The 20,939-nt window shown below is 41.8% G+C and overlaps 1 long non-coding RNA gene across 1 annotated transcript in view; it reads left to right on the top strand.

Moving 5' to 3' along the window:
• The first annotated feature begins 1,077 nt into the window (after window positions 1-1,077).
• The window catches only part of LOC148129700 (uncharacterized), a 62,810-nt gene continuing 42,948 nt past the window's right edge, over window positions 1,078-20,939 (top strand). Inside the window, exon 1 of the long non-coding RNA XR_015750794.1 lies at window positions 1,078-1,314. This is a non-coding gene — a long non-coding RNA (uncharacterized LOC148129700). The remainder of the gene's footprint in view (window positions 1,315-20,939) is intronic.

The raw sequence follows: 20,939 nt of genomic DNA, 5'->3' as shown, positions 1-20,939 counted from the left end.
AAGGAAGGTTGGGTTCACCCCAAACGCCCCAAGCAGATGAAGGAACTACCCGCTGTTGCACTTTTACACGCGCTCGGTGCGGTGGCTTCGTTTGTACCGGCCGGTGTAGCGGCGCGCGCGAGCATCCACTAAGGGGGTTCACTTACTCTCCAGATCCGGGGGTGGGTGGATGGGTGGGAGGTGTGTGTGGGAGGGGCGGCGACCTGCGAAGCCAATCGGAGCCCCCCCTCCCTCCGCGGGGGTTTGCTTTGAAGGACCTGGGGTAAGACCGTTTCTCTCTTAATTGAAGCGGGAGGGAGGCGGGCGGGCAAGCGAGAGGGTGCAGGGTTTTTGAAAAGAAATGCCGGCGCAAAGGAAAAGTGGAAGGCGCGCGGGGGTGGGTGGGTGGGGAGGAAGGAAGATTCAAAGCGGCGCGAACCTGCGATGATTTGAATGTGAGGCCAGCCATTGGTGCAAAGCCGGGCTGACGTCATTTCCCAACGAGGGGCAATTCACATCAGAAAAGCATTTCGGGGCAGGGTGGGCCGAATGCAAACCGGCTGCTTCGCCCGAGGGAATGAATGAATGGCTCGGATGGCTGGTGAAAGGCAGCGCCCTGAATGGGTGGGTGTTTTTCCTTCCCTCCCGAGTCACTTCTCCCCCCCCACCCCCAGCTTCAAACCTGCAGATCAAGTTAGATCTGGCTGTCGATCTGCTGAAGGAGCGGGCTACATCCCTCTCTCTCTCTCTCTTTCTCCCTCTTCGCGCCCTCCCCTCCAAAAACACCCTTTTATGTATATGCATGTATACATATGGTTATTTTCTCCTTTATTTTCCCGGTGGCAGCTCGAAGATCCAGAAGCATTCGACGTTCTGACACAGCACGTTGAGCCTGATGCCGAATCCCATCGGAAAGAAAAGAAAAGGAAGAAAGAAAGAAAGAAAGAAAGAAAGAAAGAAAGAAAGAAAGAAAGAAAGAAAGAAAGAAGAGAAAGCTTCAAGCAGGAGGGCCGTTTCTGTCTTTGGTTATCTAGCTGTATGAGTGTTATCAAGCCATCATAAAGCTAGATAACCGAAAGTAGAAATGACTTCCAAAGACTTCTGGGAAGAGAGAGATGGAAAGGAAAGGAAGAGAAGAAAGAAAAGAAAAGAAAAGAAAGAGAGAAGGAAAGACAACTCGTGGCCATGGACACAACTGGAGGAATGAGCAAGCACGAAAGCAGCCAGAACAGATCAAGCTTTCTTTTTTCTTTTTCTTTCCCTTTTCCCCCTTTTAATCTACCAGGTCTTTAAACTTAATGTTCAAGGAATTCGCCTAGCCTCTCTTCAACACAGGTATCCTTTTATATATCAGTAGTTGTACTCCTAATTTGTTCATTCTTTGGTCAGTGATTCCGTGCAGTTCTTTTCAAGGGATTGTGCCAGGAACTTGATGTCTTTGTTTTTTTTAATCAATGAAATTAAATCCAAGGTGAATGTTTAGGAATCGGGATAGCTTTGAAAAGAGAGGATGGCCGGGAACAGACCAGCAGGCACCTGTTCAGATGGGGTGGGGTAGCAGGGAGGAGGAGGAGGAGGAGGAGATGCTGCCAAACACATTCTCAAAAGAATGTCTTCTAGCCACTGCACAGCTAAGAAAGAAAGAAAAAAAGCCAAATAAAACTCATGGATCAAAAGTGATAAACGTGGGCTGGAACCTGTAGTTGGAAAAGTAACTTGACAAACCTTAAGGAGTGTAAAAAAAGGAGTGGGAGAGGAAGATTGGAGAACCTCCACAATTGGTGGGAGTAGGTGGTGACTAAGGAGGGATTAGGTTGTAGACTTTTTAACAATGCCCCTTTGCAAATTAATCCGGGCACCCGGCCTCTACCAGTTTATGGAATTGCTCTCCACCACCGCTCCCCTCTCCCCGTCTCACAAGGCTTCTCATGCCCCCACTTCCTCGGTTTCTTTTTTCTGGGTTGTTATAAGGCACTCCCTCTCTCCACCCCTCCCTTTAAATTCTGTCCCTCTGTGAGGTCAAGTTCTTGATAATTTGATCACTTTTCATGGACTTTATCTGCCAGCTTTGTGTACAGCTAGGGGGTCCCCACATAGAGTGAAGTGAAGCAGAAATGAAGGGGAATTTTTGAATAGAAAGCAGCCGGGATTTTGCAGCCAGGCCTTCACACTGGGAGACTCTGCCTGCATACAAACTACCTGTTTGAATGGCGGAGACTTTTCTTCCTCTCTCTCCTCCCCCCTGCCCCATATTGCCCCCTTCTCTGAGTTGCCTCAATGGTTAAGATTCACAAAGTCTCCTTTACCTCACCGCAAACCCCAAAACATAATATATATTACAATGTCTAGCAAATAAAAAAGCTATTGGGCGATATCTGCATTCGGTTCCCATGGTAACACAAAGAACCACGCTAGCTTGGCCTAGCTTCTCTCTTTGGGCACGTTGGAGTTCCCTGTTTGAGACAAATGAGCAAGTTTTTTTTTCTTCTTCCCCTTCTTGGAGCCAAACCTATTCAAGTCTCCATCTCTCTCTCTCTCCCTCTCCATCTCAAATCAAGCCACCAAAACCATTCATGCCAGCATTTCACTATTTTTCAAAAGTCTGGCTGAGATTCCTATTAGAAGATACTGTCACTCTGCTGAAGCCTCCCTAGGAAGTTCTCCCAAAGATCCAGGGATTATTTCCTACCTTCTCTTCAAGAGTGAACAGCTTAGTGCTGTTTGAACTTAAACTTCTTATGTTTAAGGGGGAAGGGTTTCTAAACCTGGGAAACATTGTGTAGATGTAGCTCCAATGGTAGCCATTCAAAGGCGTTAGAGAAGCTTGTAGTATCTGAGCTTCAGGTAACTATGCATTGTCTCCAGTTGGATGGAGAACACGAGCTTCCTTTTACATCAAGGCTAGAGCTGATGGTTGACCTTCAACCCAGCACCTTAGTCCATCACTGTATTGTCTGTATTTTCACTCTGCTTCAAACAAGGGGAGTAAGGGGGAGTGTTTGCACACCTTGGCCTTTGTAACAATCAAAACCACTTCTTTCACTAGCAAGAATTACCAGTGGATGTCTAACTCCGGCATTCATTGACAGTACGTGTGTATTCTGTGTATGTGTGATTGCATCTTCATGGCTCCATAATGGATAAACCTTGAAGAGATTGGTTGTCTGATTCTTAGAAGACAAAGCTTTGTTGAAGTCAGCTTGACTCCTGTGACACCATGATAGCTACATGCAAATAGTTTCTCATTGCTTTTAAAAACAACAACAACATCTCAACCTGGGCTATAGCTGTAGGATTTCTCAGTGATCTCCTTCCCTTCAGAAGTCAGCAGCATGGTCATAGGATACATTAAAAAAAAGTTAAAATGATGTCCACCAAGGTCCATATGTCTTTATGTATGTTGCATGTGTTCAGTGGTTGACCTCTTCACCATATTGTATAAGCACTGCCAAATATAATTTATGCAATAAATGGCAGTGAAACAAACCAGGACTTAACCTGATATGTGAACTGAGCTGCCCATTGCAGGATCCAATTGGGGTTGGTCATTGGGAAACAGAGATTTCATCTTCTGAGTTTTTTGATTTGTGCTGGAGCCCATCTTCAGGGAACTTCTTTCTAGCAACGGTTGCTATTAGTCGTGGTATTCAGCCCATTTGCACTGGTTCGGGTGAACCGGTAGCGACGATTTGGCGTGGGTTACCAAACTGGTAGTGACTTCTGGCTAGCCACGCCCCCAATCCAGTCACCTGGTCGCCGCTCGCTCACTTGCTCTGCCCACCCAATGCTCGCTTACCCCGCCTGCCCAATGTTCACCCCGCCCAGTCATTCCTCACCTCCTATGCGACACATTGGGTCCTCGTGGCTTGCCTTTCTAACCTGACTTCCCACGTGGCTATAATATCACACACTCTGCTAGAGAGAAGTTCTCTGAGGATGGGCTTCAGCATGAGTCTGAAAACTCAGATGACTAAACCTCTGGTCCCAGTGATTGACCCATATTGGATCCTGCAACATTATCCTGGGATGTGTATATTTACCTTCATTCGTAAGCAATGTGGGAAGTGACCTTGAGATCTTCTGTACATGCCATGGAAGATCTTAATCACTGAATTTACAGGCCTTTTGTTGTTGTTGTTGTTGTACAATGCTCTTTTTTGTGAGATTGGCTAGGCCATCTCACTGATTTCTGCACCATTCCTCCATGAAGTCACCATACACTTATACAGAGCACTGCTGAGTTGCTGTCTCACCCACAAATATGACCCAAATTTAGACAAAGCAGCCTTCCTTTCAACTTTCCCAGCTGAGGGGAATGACATGATTCTATTGTACATATTCAAAGTAGTTTTCTTTCAAAATGGAGTGACCCACAGCTAGATCTCTGGGATAATGTAAGCGAAGGGCTTTTGAGCTCAGAAATGATTTAATGGTGGTGATCAAGGTGGTGTTTATTGTTAGTGAGCACACAGATAGATGTATTTCTCTAGGAGGAAGCTGTAATGGTGTCCATCCAACTTCTCCATGGGTGCCCTTTTCGATTCTACCTTTCCCAGAATTATAGACTTCTCCAAAGAACTAGGACGTTGTGTACTGTGTATGCTCATGTGAGCCTGACTATTTGTGCCTTGAATAGGAACTCTGGATTGAATTCTTCAATGATCCATTTGTTTGTTTTCCTGGCTGTCTATGATACTCTCAGAAGTCTTCTCCAACACTAATATTTAAATGCATCAATACCGTAGTCTTTCTATTTTGCTTCTTCAAAGATAAACACTTGTTTCGAGAGAGAGTCCTAGAGAAGACACGTACGATTCTGATCTTTGCTGGTATAGACATATCCTGGCACCTGGATATCTTTTTCCATTGCTTGATTGCTGGCTGAAAATTCTGTTTTCTGATAGCTATTTTGGTTTCTAGGGATGATTTGAGAGGGAAATTTTTAAGGATTTGCAATAGTTTTAGGATTCCACAGCATTTTCTTTTGCATTTGGGCTCATCTTTTTCTACTCATTGTACATGAATGTCTGATAATAATATGATCCAAGATCTTCCTGGGAGGTGAAATAGGAGATTGGTGATTTTATTTGTTGAGTTCTGTGATCAATGGCTGCAAACGTATGCATACTCATTTGGAAATGACACCCTGATAGCTTTATTAGGGTTTACTTCTATCTCCATCGAACTGCTTTCTAGTTTTTTCTTTATGTTTTACTCTGGGAAGAGTAATCTGATGTAAAATGTTAAAGAACATCAGACCTGGTATTTATCATTTAGAAGGTATCACTGAACAGGAAATTTTCCCATTTGCTGAAGTCTACATGTAGTACCAGAATTTAAAAAGTGCAATTTTGGGGGAACTTTAATTCAGTTGTAGCATATAATCTTGGGAAAGACAAAGAATGTACCATTCACTGTTGAGCCTTCTAATGGAAAAGTAGAAAGGAAGATATCTTTATAGCAGCCCATTTTATTATTTCTAAGCCTCCTGAAAAAGTATTCAGGGCAATGAGGTAGAAGTGAAAAAGGGTTTTTCCTTCCTTCTTTCCTCCCTCCCTCCCTCTTCTCTCCTTCTCCTCCCCTCCCCTCCCTTCCCCTTTTCCTCCCTTCCCCCCTCCCCCCTCCCTCACTATCATGAATAAGGTGTTGGCTCAAACCAGCAGAGATTTTCAAGTTCTTAATCTAGCACTTTTTAAAATTTCAAAACCACAGTGTTCACATTGGGCGTTATCCAGAAAAAAAAATAATTATGGTTAAGCATTGAATGCATTTGTGATTTGGGCCTTCTAAAAGTCTCCCTTTTCAAAATCAGCATCAGAATGAGCAGACTTGACAAAATATTGAATGTGCGAAACACCTGGGCTGCTCTGATGACAATCGATGTTCTTCTTTTTTTCCTGCCTGCTGCTTCTCACCATCCCATTTCTTTCTTATTTTGCCCCCCATCCTTTCAGTTCTGAACAGCAGTATGAGTTATGTTGGCCATTTACTGGGGGAGAGAGGGAGAGAGAGGAAGAGAGAGAGGTAGATGCATTGCCAAGGAGGCAAGGAAAGATTGGCATAAATGTGCATGTACATATGCAAATGTATAAATAATTACTATAATTTAAATAGAAACAGAGTATATCTCAGCAAAGCAGGGAAGACTATAGCTGGCTAAGTGGGGTGCCCAGCTGCTAACCACTATCAGTCACCTTTAAGACCCCAGCTGTGATTTCTGCTTATAGGTTTTTAAAAAAAATCTTTAAACCAGATTAGATGTCAGAGCCCTTGAAATGAAGACAGTTCGGGTAGCAGCTTGGTAGATTTTCAAAGAGAACTGTCCTTTGCAAACTAGCATTTGTGGCAACTCTGGGTCCATGAAATCATGGCAGCCGGTTGGCACAATAACTAAAATGAGAGTAGCTCTTGATTATTGCAAAGTGGTGCTTAGACTACTGTATGTCGTGCTCTCACTTTTTTCAAAGTTTCCTTCTGGGAAATCAGTTTCTGTTTTGTTTTCTTTACTGGGTTGTCAGGATGTTTGACCATTTCTTGCTAATTTCTCTTGTGAATGGTTTCATACTGGTAGCAGATAGTGTTCCAATGACAGGCGTCATCTGTCATAGCCTCCTGCAAGAAGAAAAGGGCAGAGAGCAACAATGGATGAAATACGCATTGTGATGTTAGGATGTGATTTACAAAAGCTTGGCATTTGGGGTGCAAGTTCCAAAAATTCTAGGTTTTGCATCATTTGCAGTATATTTTTCTTATTGTCCCAGCTGTTAGATCTGGGTTGCAAAAATCTGGATGACTACTAGAAGGCAGCAAAAATTATTTTGGGTCTCTCTTTGCTGCCAGCTAATCAGCGCCTGGAGTTCTGAACTCAGACCAGACATCCTGACTGAGATGGATTTTGAAATAGGTAGTTGAAAATAGGAAGTTTGAGATTCTTGAAAGAAATTGACTGGTTCAGCCCTAATTCAAATCAAGAACCTTTGTTAATTACTGTAGGATGTGCCCAGGGTTTTACAGCTTTAGCTTGCTGGGTTCAACTGACCAATGTTCCCCATGTTGTTCTATTTCAATAATCTCTCTTGCCTAGCCGCTGACTAAATGAAATAAACTAGCTGGTTTTGCATAGTGTGTTAAGGGATTATTTGAACAAGACAAGAACTATATACTGGTATGAACAATATTATTTTCCCTCTAAGAAAATTTCTTGCGGTTAGGATATGTGTGACTTCTCTTATTTGCTTTACCACAAGAAGTTTACTGTTTTGGTTTTGGTAGCAGTGCAAATATATTTTAGTGGAACTGGTGAATTTAATTAGTTGCTAGAAATGTTTCAGATTTGAGGGGCTGCCAGAGAGAGGAGGAAAGGGTAAAGCTATTTTCTAAAGCACCTGAAGGCCAGACAAGGAATAATGCATGGAAACTGAACAAGGAGAGATTTAACCTGGAAAGAAGGAGGAATTTTCTGACAGTAAGAATGATCAATCAGTGGAACAGAAGTTGCCTTCGGGAATTGTGGGAGCTTCATCACTGGAGGCTTTCAAGAAGAGATTGGACTGCCATTTGGGTGGGGGTTGGACTAGATGACCTACAAGGTCCCTTCCAACTCTGTAGTCAGATTCTGGTAAATATGAATGAAATATGTTCTGAGTGTTCAAAAGCTCCTTATTGGTGAATCAGAGTCACTTCATCAATGTTAAAAAGTTGCAATTGAAGTGGTCAGGATTTTTCTTGCTTCTTCCATGTGAATATTGCATAAACATTTTAATCCACCACTTCTCAGGCGTGTGGTCACATGAATTGTTTACAAAGTGTGTACATCTATTTAGCTAACTAGTTCCCTTGATTTATTGTATTTGGATATCTATGTAATATGTGGGGGGCATTATTACCCCTCTCCTTTTGCTGATGAAGAGGGAACTTGAGTAATAGCATCTTGAAAGGGCCAAGCATTCATGTGATGGGACTTGAACTTGTGAGCAAGAGACCAGGTCTACCCATCACACCAAGCCACAATGTGGCTTGCTTGGATTCATTTAGCATTTTGTATGTTTAAACTTCAAAGCTTAGCTCAGCCAGTTGTGGTTTGTTCAGTAAGCTGTGGCTAAGCACACATTGGGCTGAGAATGCTTTGTGAGTTAGAATCATGCACATATTCAAATATTTGGTTTCAAGGTGGCTTGGCTGAATCATCGCTTTGAGTTTTCAAAAAAATTCTTCAGATCAACTTGGTGTGTTGAATAGAATGGGGGAAGGGGTGTTTCTTCAAAACTGATTCTAAAACTTGATCTGTGTTTGAAAACATAACAATTCTAAACCCATTCTGAAATGGATTCAGCAGCCTGAACAGCAAATCTGAATGGAATAGACTCTTTTTTAAAAACTGAATTGCAAGTCTAAACTGAATCTTTTTTTAAACATGAATCTGACCAAGCCTAATTACTATGTGGTGACCTTTGGTGTGTAGAAGTTTGGATCCTCACATGGGAGACATGATAGCGGTCTTCCAATATTTGAGGGGCTGCCACAGGGAGGAAGGGGTCAAGCTATTTTCTAAAGCTCCTGCCAGACAAGGAATAATGGATGGAAACTGAACAAGGAGAGATTTAACCTGGAAATAAGGAGAAACTTTCTGACAGTGAGAACAATCAATGAATGGAACAGCTTGCCCTCAGAAGTTGTGGGAGCGCCATCAGTTGAGACTTTCAAGAAGAGATTGGACTGCCATTTGTCAGAAATGGTGTAGGGTCTCCCGCTTGGGTGGGGGGTTGGACTAGATGACCTACAAGGTGCCTTCCAACTGATTATCTGTATCTGTATGGTCCATGAATGCTCACAGAGAAATATCTATTCTTTAGTATGAATGTACCATATAGGATGACCGTGAAGCTTGCATGGTAAAGAAAAACATATTTCACCCTGATCTCTTACAAGAAAGTAATTTTAAAAAAAATCATAATAGCCCTCTATTAAAAAAAACAAATGTAAGTAGCTACTAGTCATTCTTGGATTTCAATTTTTCCTTTGTTCTTCCACCATAGTCAAGACTTGATTATTTTTTTTCCTCTGGCAAACTCCTCTTCTTTCCATTCATCTATCTATCTATCTATCTATCCATCCATCCATCCAAACCCATATTTTTTGAGGAATCCAGGAGACAGGATTAATCCCCAGAATAGATGGTCTAATATGGCCTGAACAGAAAACAAATATATAATAGGTGTACAATTGGGGTGGGCAAACCTTTGATGGCTGGATTGGATAGGAGCCCAGGGGGTGAGAATATAACATTGAAGAGGTGGTCTTACATCATATTTGTAGACTCCACTGAGAACTTATGTATTTTCTAGGGATTTGCAGATTCCCTTGCTACTTTAATGAAATGGCTTTAAGACTTACACTTCAGGGGTTCGTGTGTGCTTCTGTGTCTCTGTAATTCTTGATTCAAAATGGTGGGAAATTTCCACCCTGATCCTTGGTAATTGTTATAATAAAGAACTTCAGGGTGCAGGAAAGAAAGAAAGAAAACTGAAGGAATTAGAAATGTTGCTCTGGGGCCTTGGATTGCTCACCCTTCCAGACAGAGAAGTATTTTGGTCTCTGCAAATGGGGGAACAGAATAGTAAGTGAGGGTTTCTTTTTTTCCCCTTCTTCTTGTCAACTGTCTTGGTCAGTTGGTCTCTTAGAAACCAAAGCTGCTGTTCCTATAGAAAGCTTAGTTCCTTTCACCTTGGGCCTGGCTTAAGCACCACTTTACCACGATTCCTCCATTCAGATCTGGGCTCCTTAACAGTGTTGAGATGGCAGCCATTTGAAAAGAAGGGACAGCCTTGAATTGCAGAGCCTTGGGGCATTCTAATTGGTTTTTGGTTCAAGGGGCTACTGGATTTGTGAAAAGCCCTAAGGTACCTTTCCCACGCCAGGCTTCAGTTCTTCAAATTGGGATGGGGAGAATGGGGAGAGAGAGGGCTGGAAAGTTGGCTGAAATGGGGAAGAAATAGCCAAGGAAATTATGATTTTGGAAATGAGTCTGGAGTAACTCACAGCCTCGCCCCACGAGGGGAGAGATAATTTTATGCTTGATAAACTGAATTAATCTATTTTATACATTCCCTTCCCCTCCCCCACCTTGAGGCATTGTATAGGAAAGGCTGGCTTTCCACCTAGCTAACTTGCCAAGCAAGTGAGCCAAATTTGGGCTCCTTGGGATACATGAACGTGGCCAGCTATGGCTTATAACAGATAACAGATAATCAGAGTTGGAAGGGACCTTGTAGGTCATCTAGTCCAACCCCACCCCCCACCCCACAAGCGGGAGACCCTACACTATTTCTGACAAATGGCAGTCCAATCTCTTCTTGAAAATCTCAAGTGATGACACTCCCACAACTTCCGAGGGCAAGCTGTTCCATTGGTTGATTGTTCTCACTCTGTATCAAACTCTGGTTAGGTGAACTAGGGCATAACAAAATGTGTGAACCCTTTCCTGATCTAGAGATGGTGAAGCTGAATTGGCTTATAAAACAGGGCTAAAGGAGACTCCGTAAATTCATTGTGTGAACCTTTGAGTCCCTATTTCCAATTGTTACCCGATACTCCAACTAATGCATCAACCTGAACCGTAGGCATATCCAACCCCATCTTTTAATAAACCCTCATCCCTGTTTCTAGTAGAATTGCTGCTGATAGAATGACTTTGATTTGCACCAGCTTGCTTTTCTTTATGCAAGCTGTATATCATGATCTTTATTTTTTTTCAGAGCAAGCAAATTAGAATGCAGCAAGAATGCATTTGCTGATTTGGGTAGTTGTTCCTGATGGAGTTTCCTTCTTCACCATGTGCACCAAAATACGGAAAGAGCTAGGTTGCCACCTGTCCACCTTCCAAGGTAGATAGATTATTGTATGGCTAGAATTCTATCCATTAAAATATTGTGAAGAGAAGGACCAGGGGAGGCAGGACAGCAGTTTTCCAATATTTGAGGGGTTGCCACAGAGAGGAGGAGGGGGTCAAGCTATTCTTCAAAGCACCTGAAAGCCAGACAAGGAATAATGGATTGAAACTGAACAAGGAGAGATTTAACCTAGAAATAACAAGAAACTTTCTGACAGTGAGAACAATCAACCATTGAAACAGAAGTTGCCCTCGGAAGTTGTGGGAGCGCCATCACTTGAGACATTCAAGAAGAGACTGGACTGCCATCTGTCAGAAATGGTGTAGGGCCTCCTGCTTGGGCAAGGGGTTGGACTAGATGACCTACAAGGTCCCTTCCAACTCTGTTAATTTGTATGTTCGACTGTATTTCCCCTTCCTTCTCTTTAATACCTCAGGAAATAGGGATGTGGGGGCTTAACATATTGCTTAACTACTGAGCTTAACATATGCTTCTGGCCTTCTCCAAGACTATCCCAAAGGTGCTTTCCCCCCCACCAAGAGTGGACTTTCTGTTTTTCCTTTGAAAATGTTTCACTTCTTATCCAAGAAGCTTCTTCAAGCCATTTTCATGACTCCCTACACAACCCTTCTTGCAGTTTCACTTTGAAAGAGTCTGATGAAGTTTCTAAACAGGTGATTTTATTGGCTAGTCATTTACAGATTGCTTAGGTGGGGGAGCTGATAGACTTGGAAGTTCTAAAATCATCAGCCTACCTGTTGTGACCTGGTCATCTGAACATCAGCACTGATGATGGCAAAGGAATATTGAATTCCCTTCTCTAACAACATTGGGAAGATTTATAAATTGCTCTCTGTGTATTAGGATGGCTGCTTGCCAAAAGTGCTTATTTATGAGTGCTTTAACAACAGCTGAAAACAGGTGCATCTATTTGTTAACTATGGGTACATGCAACAGCTTAATTAATGCTGTAATTATTCAGGCAATGCATTTTAGATTTGCAAGTAGGATACACCATGAATGTTGATGTTATGGGATGCTGCTGCTAAGATTTCACCTACCATGTTCCTTTTCTCGTTTTCAGCTTTGCTAGGTAGCAATTGGTCATCCCTTTATGTTTATGAAGAACATTCACTTCTTTCTGGTCAGTTTTCAGAGAGCCTTCAAAATACATTGACTGGACTTTGTACATTGCCCTAATTACAATGTCTTTAACTTGATTTCTTGAAAGCCCTATCTGGTTTGTTGGTCAAGTAGAACATTCGGTTTTTTATTCTGGAATGTTTTTTTTTTTTTTTAATAATGGTAGAGTCAGAAAACTAAGTTCATTGAGGGTGCAATGTTGATGGCTGGTTGTGTCTAGCAAGAATGTAGTTGCTTGGTGATTCTGTTGCTATTTGCTCTTCTGGATTTGGCGATGGCCACAGTGCTCATTAGATGGTCTACCTAGGTCCTCCATGTTTTGAAAACAATCTCAGCAGAAAGCCACAGACAAGATGTTTTTAGGAATATGTTAGTGGTTGCTAAACTATAAGCTATAGCTTAGTGACTACAAATCCAGAGCTGCTTCTTGCATACATGCTGTGAATTGGACTAGCGCCTTAGGCCATACAGTGGTTTGCTTTGATTTTTATGTGGAATCTGGTTTTTGGTTTTATTGTGAAAACATAACTTAAATCTCTCTACTTCTTCTCCTCTTCCCTCTCTTTCTCCCTCTCTCTCTTGTTCATTTTTCCACACTTTATTTTTTTCTTGAAAATTCTTAGATTGGTATGGTTAGGTTTTCTTAATAGATTTGATTAAAGACTCATCGAAATAAGGAATCATTATTCACTGATAGAGTTTAGGAACACAGAGTTTAGGCTTGATATACTTCATCTTTGAGGACAAAGGAAAAAGGTTGCTTCCTCCTCGACTCTTAACATTCACCACTATCAAAAGACAAAAGAAAAAAAGTCAACAGCCAACCTAACTCCATACAGGATTATAAATAAAGAAGTTCCATTTTTCTAAAATAAGTTGACATCACTAGTTTTTCCAATTTGGTGCTCTTTGGTTATTTAAATTATGAATTCTGCAACCCCCAGCCCGATTACAGGGCTATAAAATTATGTACCGTTTTGGACAAATGTTTCAGCCCTGTAGTAATCCTACTGAACGTCAGTCTACCATGCTAGTCTAGAGTGAGTTAGACAGATGTTTCCCAGTTTGTTAATCTTTGGCTCTGAGATGATGACTACTTTGCTTTCCTGCTTGAGGGACAATTAGATGATCTTTCTCCTCCTTGCCCAGCATCTTAATTACTACACCACATTGCACTGGCATGTGTGTGCACATGTATATGTGTTCCTGTGTGTTCCTTTTAAGCTGAGAGCAGCTCTGATGTCTCTGATTACAGAGCTGCTACACACAGCTGAAGATAAATGTGTCATATTAGAGAGAGTATCAGTGGGGATTGAATGAGAAAGAAATGAAGACTATGGTTACTCAGTGGAGCATTTAATACTCTGTGGATTTGTTTTTTGTATTTTTCGCTTAGAAAAAAATGAAAGGATAAATATCTCATCAGGATATGGGTTAAGCCTTCTTCCTTGCTTGACAATTGTTCCTAGCATTTGGCCACAAGGAACGCAGATTGCACCTCTTGAGTGTTCTGTACTTTGGCAGAATGATTCTTATTTTAGATCCTACGTGGGATGTGAGCCTTTGTATCTTTAAGCTGATCCTTCTTCTTGGTTGCTTAACATTCAAAAAAGCTGGTTGGGCAGTCAGTTGGGAGTCAGATTTGAAATTCATCTCCCTCTCTATATATTATTACATGCACACGATGTGTGCATTTTAAACAGAAACATTGCTGTGAATGTTTGATGCTGGTGAATGTCAACACAATCCTATGAATGTCTGGAAACAGCTACATCTCTGAGTGGCTAGGTTCAATGCAACTTGCCTGCCCATCCTGGGATTCCTTTGGTTTGAACACAGCATGTTGCAGAAACACAACCAATGGGGCTTGTAAACTATAGTGCATGCCTTAGCTGGTTCTGTGAACCAGCTGTTTCTGATTTATCCAACAAGCCTCGGATAAACCATGTACAATATGCAATGCCAGTCTGTTTGTTAGTGTTCATCTGTATATCTTTGCAATATCTATATAGCAGTGGAGTGGCCTAGAATACAAATCCAAAGATTTGAAGATATATTTCAGAATGCAGGAGGTCCAAAGGTGCTTTTCCAAAAGTCAACTGGATTTCATTGTTCTTTGGAGACGTTTTGCTTCTCATCCAAGAAACTTCCTCAGTTTTGACTTCAGAACTGAAGAAGCTTCTTGGATGAGAAGCAAAACATCTTCAAGGAAAAACAAAGCCCAGTTGCTTCTTGAAAAACCACCTTTGGGATAACCATAACCTGGATGACTGAGAATGTCCATAGACAAAATATGGGAGGGTACAGTCAGAACCTCTGTCTACAATTCCTTAAACCGAAAACATCTTCTCCAGGAAAGATGTGTGATCTTGGGAAAGCGCATGGTGTGTTGCAGTAAATATGCCATTTGTACCAGTCATGTTTTGAAATGTCACGTCTTCGGTCCCAAAGTGCTAATGCACCACTCTAATATCTATTTGGGGCATTCTCAATTTTATCCGGATTATTATTAGTCTTCAGAATAATTTGGCAACATCCCCAAATTTTGGAACACGAATCTAAGGAAAGATTTTGAGGATTGTGTGCAGGAAAGCCAAGAATGATCACACCTAGCTTCCAACCCTTGGGTGAGGTTTGTGTTTGTGTGTTTTTCCTCTAAGAATCACACTAAAAAGGCTGTGGTACACACATTTTTCTTATCTTCAGTTCAAACGGCAATGCAACACATATCTGCATTTAGATTTTCATCTGATACAGAAAAGCATGCAGTTGGGTGTGATTGGCTTTCCTTATCTCAGTAGCAAGGTCTGTTTTGCATATAGTGACAAGGAAAACCCCTTTGTAAGCTAAATAAGAATATCATTTTATTGCTAGTCTATTTTTCTCCTTTCCCTTCCAGCACCCCCTTCTCCTAATTCCCTGGTGTATCCATCAAAGATTTATCTTTGCTTTCCAAAGCTGTTCCATTCTTTGATTTGAGAGGTGTTGAAATGCTTATTCTGATGTACATCCACAGATAAAAGAGACACCAATTTAGTTCCAACTGGACTTTTCTCCCATTCGAGGTGTATATAAATTTTCTTGCATGTACACACACAATGGGTTGACGCTGATGGATTTTTATAAACACTTGAATGCAAACATCCAGGTTTTAGAACCGTGTTGTCAACTTCCATGTTAATTCTACTCTAAATCCTTATTTAAATTTCTCATTCTTTCCTCACACCTCTCCAGTAAAGATGTCTTCTGATTTAAAGAATGTTTATTTCACCAACTGCCACTTAACTGATTAAAATAGATGCGTTATTAAAACACGATGCAAAGGATGTTTTTGGTAAGAATTTTTTTTTTGAAGATTGAAGCAATTTGTTCATTTAACACAGCAGCAACAGATATCTCCTACTCCATGCTGCAATTAATATTTTCTCTAGACAAACCTCCTTGCTCCAAAAGAGTGACTAGAAATTACACAAGCACACATCTTGCCTTCTCAGTAATTGAAAATTTCCTATGAACAGTGAATCAACTTGTATTTTAGCTGATTAATCTGTTGATTAAAAGCTCTGGATTAACTGACCGCTAGCCATATAGCCCAGCTGTGTTTAAAGCAGGGTGGGCTTCAAAATTTTTAGCAATGGGTTCTCTGTCCGGTTGCTGGGTGGGTGTGGACATGGTGGGCGTGGCCTAGTTGGCCTCCTGCATCATGGGGGGGCATTTTTGCCCTCCCCGGGCTCCGGAGGCTTTTCTTGAGCCTCTGGGAGGGGGAAAATGGCTTCCCCAGACTCCGGAGGCAGGCCCATTTCTGGCCTTCCCAAACTTCTGGGAGGCCTGTTTTTCACCCTCCCCAAGTCTCCATGAGTGCCCTGCACTTACCTGCATCCAAAACAGGCTGCGTGGGGACTCCTGGGAGGAGCAGGGTGGGGTGGGTGGGGCCAGCCAGGAGTGGGTTTTGGGGGTTCTCTGAACTGCACAGAATCTTAGCTAGGGGCTCTCCCGAACCCCCAGCAGCCCAGCCCTGGTTCAAACATCACAATAATTTTGGTGGGTATGTAGGTGTGTCTCTCTCAGGTGTGTCCAGATAAAAGAGATTATCTGTTGATAGCTCTGGTTCGCATTACTTGCCTGCAATAGCAATGCAATAAAAACATATTGCATAAGAAGTGTGTATGTGTATATATGTGTGTGTGTGTGTCTGTGTCAGTGATGGCTAACCTTTTCAGCTTGGTGTGTCGAAAATCGGGGAAAAAGTGTAGCCTTCCTCGGGTCGTGTGTCACTTCAAGAAATATCAATAATTTGGTTTATGACGGACTGGGCTAGGGTGATCACACAGGGCTGTGAAACTCGTCTCCCTGGTCTCAGGGCTGCAGGTGCAGGATGTGGGGATCGGAAGGCCACCTTACAGGGCTGTGAACCTCATGGATCTCCTTTCCTCCTGTAGCGTTCCTGAGGTAATGAAACTGACAAACCTCAGTTTATGGCGGTTAAAACTGGTTCTCTGCTGCAAAGATCTTGTGGCAGCGGTGACACCACGCCTCCATGCAACAAGCAGGGAGCAGGGATTGGAGCAGAGTACAGGCAGCCTCTAAATTTTTTATTTATTTATTTATTTATTTATTTATTTATTTATTTGATTTGATTTGATTTGATTTGCCAATTGTTTACAAGATAATAAGTATAAGTGTATACATAGTTGTGAATACATGAAATGGGTACATATAAGAAAAATAAAAGAAGAATAAGAGAAACAATAGGACAGGGACGGTAGGCACGTTGGTGCGCTTATGCACGCCCCCTACAGACCTCTTAGGAAAGGGGTGAGGTCAATAGTAGACAGTCTAAGGTTAAAGTTTTTGGGGTTTGGGGAAGAAACTACATGTGAAGAAACTAAATGTGCAGGTTTTCCCCACACCAACAGGTGTGTCAGTCAAAGTGCCTCGGCGTGTCACGAGTGACACGCGTGTCATAGGTTAGCCATCACTGGTCTGTGTGGCATCTGTCTAAGAGGCAGACAATAAATGTCTGTTCTTACTTTGTGTTCTGCCAATGAGACAGGTAAACATCACACATTTCAACTTCCTTGCCTTCAGCCACATCAAGAAAACAGTGACTAACTATTAATGGTAAGTGATGGTCCTAGTGTTAATTAGTATTTTCCTCCTTCTCATCCTTCCCGCAACTGTACCCCCTCCCCTTACGTGCCTCATTTTTTGTATCCCAGCCTTTCCCTTAAGGTGGTCCCCTTTTGTTTTCAAAGATAGAAGGAATATAAGTAGGGGTGACCCTCATGGATTTCAGCTGAAGTCTACCTTTATATATACAGGTCATCCTTGAGTTATGACCACAGTTGAGCTGCAAAATTTCCATTGCTAAGAGAGACAATGGTTAAGTGAGTGTTGTCCCGTTTTACAACCTTTCTTGCAGCAATCATTAAGTGAATCACTGCAGGTTTTAAGTTAGCAATATGGTTGTTAAGTGAATCTGGCTTCCCCATTGACTTTGCTTGTCAGAAGGTCACAAAAGGGGAATCCCAAGATACCACAATCATCATAAATATGGACCAGTTGCCAAGCGCTCACACTGTGATCACGTGAATACAGGGATGCTGCAATGGTTGTAGTATCAGGACTCCGGCAGTTGCCCGAACTAAATCATGAGCCTCGAGCCAAGCTTCAAAAACTATAAGGAATTTATTAGGAACGAACATGTTGGCACGACCTGTTTGAAGCCGATTCTGAGACACGTAATTCACTATCACCCTTGACCCTGGTTTCCTCCCACCCCTTTGGGTGCACCATAATTCATATTATCCAATGAAACACGTTCATAGCCAAGAGTCATCAATCACATTCTCCAATTAGAGATTTGCGGGGAAGAAACTCTGGTCGCTTAGTTACAATCTTTGCAAGGTAATAATGGAATGCACTTTCGGTTCCAAACTACTGCAATGCTCTTTCAAATTCCACCCCCTCCTCCACTTCTGTTCGTGGAAACCCTCAAACAGGCATAGAAATGTTTTATGAGTTGACAGGTAGATGTCAAAAATGGCCACAAGTCACCCTTGTAACTTCGCGTGATCACGAAACGAACAGTTGTATGTTGAGGATTACTTGTATGGAGAATGGAACTGCAGCAACTGCCTTTTTGAAACTGCTGTGATGGACCCAATGAAACAGCCACATAGTCAGATGGCACTTGGGAAGCTTTAAAACCTTCCAATAGAGGTTGGAATTCTTTGAAACAAATCTCTTAATTTGGAGGTTTATTGTTTTTAGACATAGAAGTTTTATTTCTCCATCAGAGTTCCATCACAGCCCTTGGTAATACTTTTCTCTCTGAATTTAGAGGAATACATAGCCTAACCCTGTGATGGCAAACCTATGGCATGTGAGCCCCAGGCAAACTTACCTCACTGCGCATGTGCATGCCTCCCAGCGGATTTTCGGGCCTTTTTCGGCCTGCCAGAGGCTTGAGAGACGCCTCTGCAGGCTTTGCAGGCCGAAAAATAGGGCCGTTTTGTCACTTCCTGTATTTCCGGAAATACCGGAAGTGACCAAACTTCTGCTATTTTTCAGCCTGCAAAGCCTGCAGAGGCTTCCTTAAGCCTCTGGCAGGCTGAAAAAAGCCTCAAATGGGCCGAAAATCAGCTGGGAGGCGCATGCAGGTAAGGGGGCAGCGGGGAGAGGGGGAATCTGTTCAAACCAAAGGAATCCCAGGATGGACAGGCAAGTTGCATTGAACCTAGCACTCACAGGTGATGTAGCTGTTTCCAGGATTTCCAGGATTTTCTAGGATTGTGTTCACATTCACCAGCCCCCCTTGAGATCAAATACAACATTGATGCGGCCCTCAATGAAATCGAGTTTGATACCCCTGATCTAGATGCTGTGGTCTGATTCAGCAAAAAGCTCTTCCTTCCTTCCTTGGTCTAAAAGAGAGATAAAAATAAATGCATCGATAGCTCTTGTCTTTTCTTGTGGTGATCCATTCCTGGCGCCACAGGTTTGAATAGACTATGAGAAGCCAATGGATCTTAACGACTGTAGTGGTAGGACTACAACAATCTTTGCAGGGAAAATCTTCTGACAACATTTCATCAAGATGGTTTTGATGGGAAAAGCATGTTTTGAATCAGATAATGTTCCTTGGTTGGACTTTTTTTTTTTATTGTGGTTCCATGTGCTTTAGTTTTCATGGGTCAAATGAGGTTGCTCTGAATTTCAGGATGATCCAAGCTGATTTGGAGCATTAATTCAGACGTTCACTTCCAAGAGTGAAACCAGGTGTCTATGAGGCCTACTTCAGCCCTGCAATAGCCAGGAGAGGCTTCTCTTCTGTCTTTTTGGAGGAAGTCTTGGGATTAGAAGATCTCATAGGTCCCTTCCAACCCTGTGAATCTAAGCCAAAGCACCATGCTGAGTGTAGCATGCTGCACGTTGACCTCAACAAGGCAAATCAAGGTAATCACATGCATTGCACTCCTATTCCCAATAAAGGAGAATATTTATAGCTCAGGGTTGAAATCAGGTGCTCTATGAACTTGGTTGTTTCCTTGCAGATGTTTCATCACCCAAACTAGGTAACAACATCAGTGCTAGTCCTGTCTGGAGATACACGGGGCCAAATTAACAGACTTTTTAAAAGTCTTAAAAACAAAACTGTGACCCTAATCTAAGAGATTAAGACAATATTTTTCTTCTCCTGGAGGGTTGCTTCATTCCTGCTTGTGTAATTTCCCCCCTCAAAATAGCCTGTTTTCGTAATTAGAAACCAATAGTTTTGAGTTTCTTCAAAAACTAAGGCCAGTTGCTGATCCGGTGCTTCTATCAACACCTTGCTATGCTGTTTTACTCAATCAAAAGCTTTTTTGGGGGTTCTCATTTGAATTTGTGAATGGGCACCTCTATACTTCTAAGGTTTATAAAACTTGGGATCTGAGCTATGTAAAAATGAATTTAAAATCAAAGGCGTGCATTGATTAAAACATGCTTCATAGGCAGGAGGGCTCCAAACTATTTAAACTTCCAGATGATTTTTTTTTTAAATCATGGAATCTCCCTACCTTATTATCCCAATTTGATGAAGGCAGTTGTTTTCTTTCACTTGTGATTTGCCTATTTTCCTTTTTGAAAAAAAAAAAACCCAAAAGCAAAATGAAGCATGGAATAGCTCAATAGCTGGACAATGTAATCATGAAGCGTCTTTCTTACAGAGCTTTGTAAGTTTCTCTCCTCTTTAAAATAGTAGCTGAAAGTAGCAGGCTGTAATTAAAAACAGTTCATGTGCAAGTTTTGGTCGCCTAAGACATTGCTTTGCAATTTCTCAAAAGTTTATTTCTTGTTTGAAAGTTGCTCCTCTATTTTTCCACCTTATTAACTATGTGTAAAATATTTCTTCTGGATTTCTCTCGGTGATCCTTTCAGGTTGATTTGCTAGCTGGAATTAGCAAGTGATCATTCAAGATACCTTTCTGGAACAGATATTTCTGTTCTTCTGCAACTTCTCTTGTTGTCCATATTCCCTAATATGTCAGTGTCCCAGATGAGGAGTTCCTTTCTGGTGTCTTCATTTGAGATTAAATAGAAATGTTGAGAAGCCAGAGAAGCTGACCATCCCTAGAGACGTAATTAAACAGTGAAAGAGTCACAGATAGGACATGAATACAAAGTGCTCAGCAACCTTCTGATTAGATAAGAACAAGAATCTAACAAACTCCAGCCAGGAGAATCCTACTAAACTTTTCTTCTTCTTTGAAGTAAACTCTCTTTTTTCTCTTTCAGAAAATTGAGTTTAAAAAAATGCAAAATGTTTTTATGCATGGCTCTAATTAAAATTTGGCTTCACAATAATTTCTCTGCATGGATGAGGGTTTTTCTTTAGAAAAATACATTGTTATAAATATTCAGGTAGGAAACATTCAGCTATACAAA

This window comes from Notechis scutatus, chromosome 11 (genome assembly GCF_049901735.1).
Source record: "Notechis scutatus isolate UNSWTSFEM ecotype Mainland chromosome 11, rNotScu1.2, whole genome shotgun sequence".
Lineage (NCBI taxonomy): Eukaryota > Metazoa > Chordata > Lepidosauria > Squamata > Elapidae > Notechis > Notechis scutatus.
The sequence above is the reverse complement of the archived record's forward strand: the minus strand, read 5'-3'. Positions and strand labels throughout refer to the sequence as shown.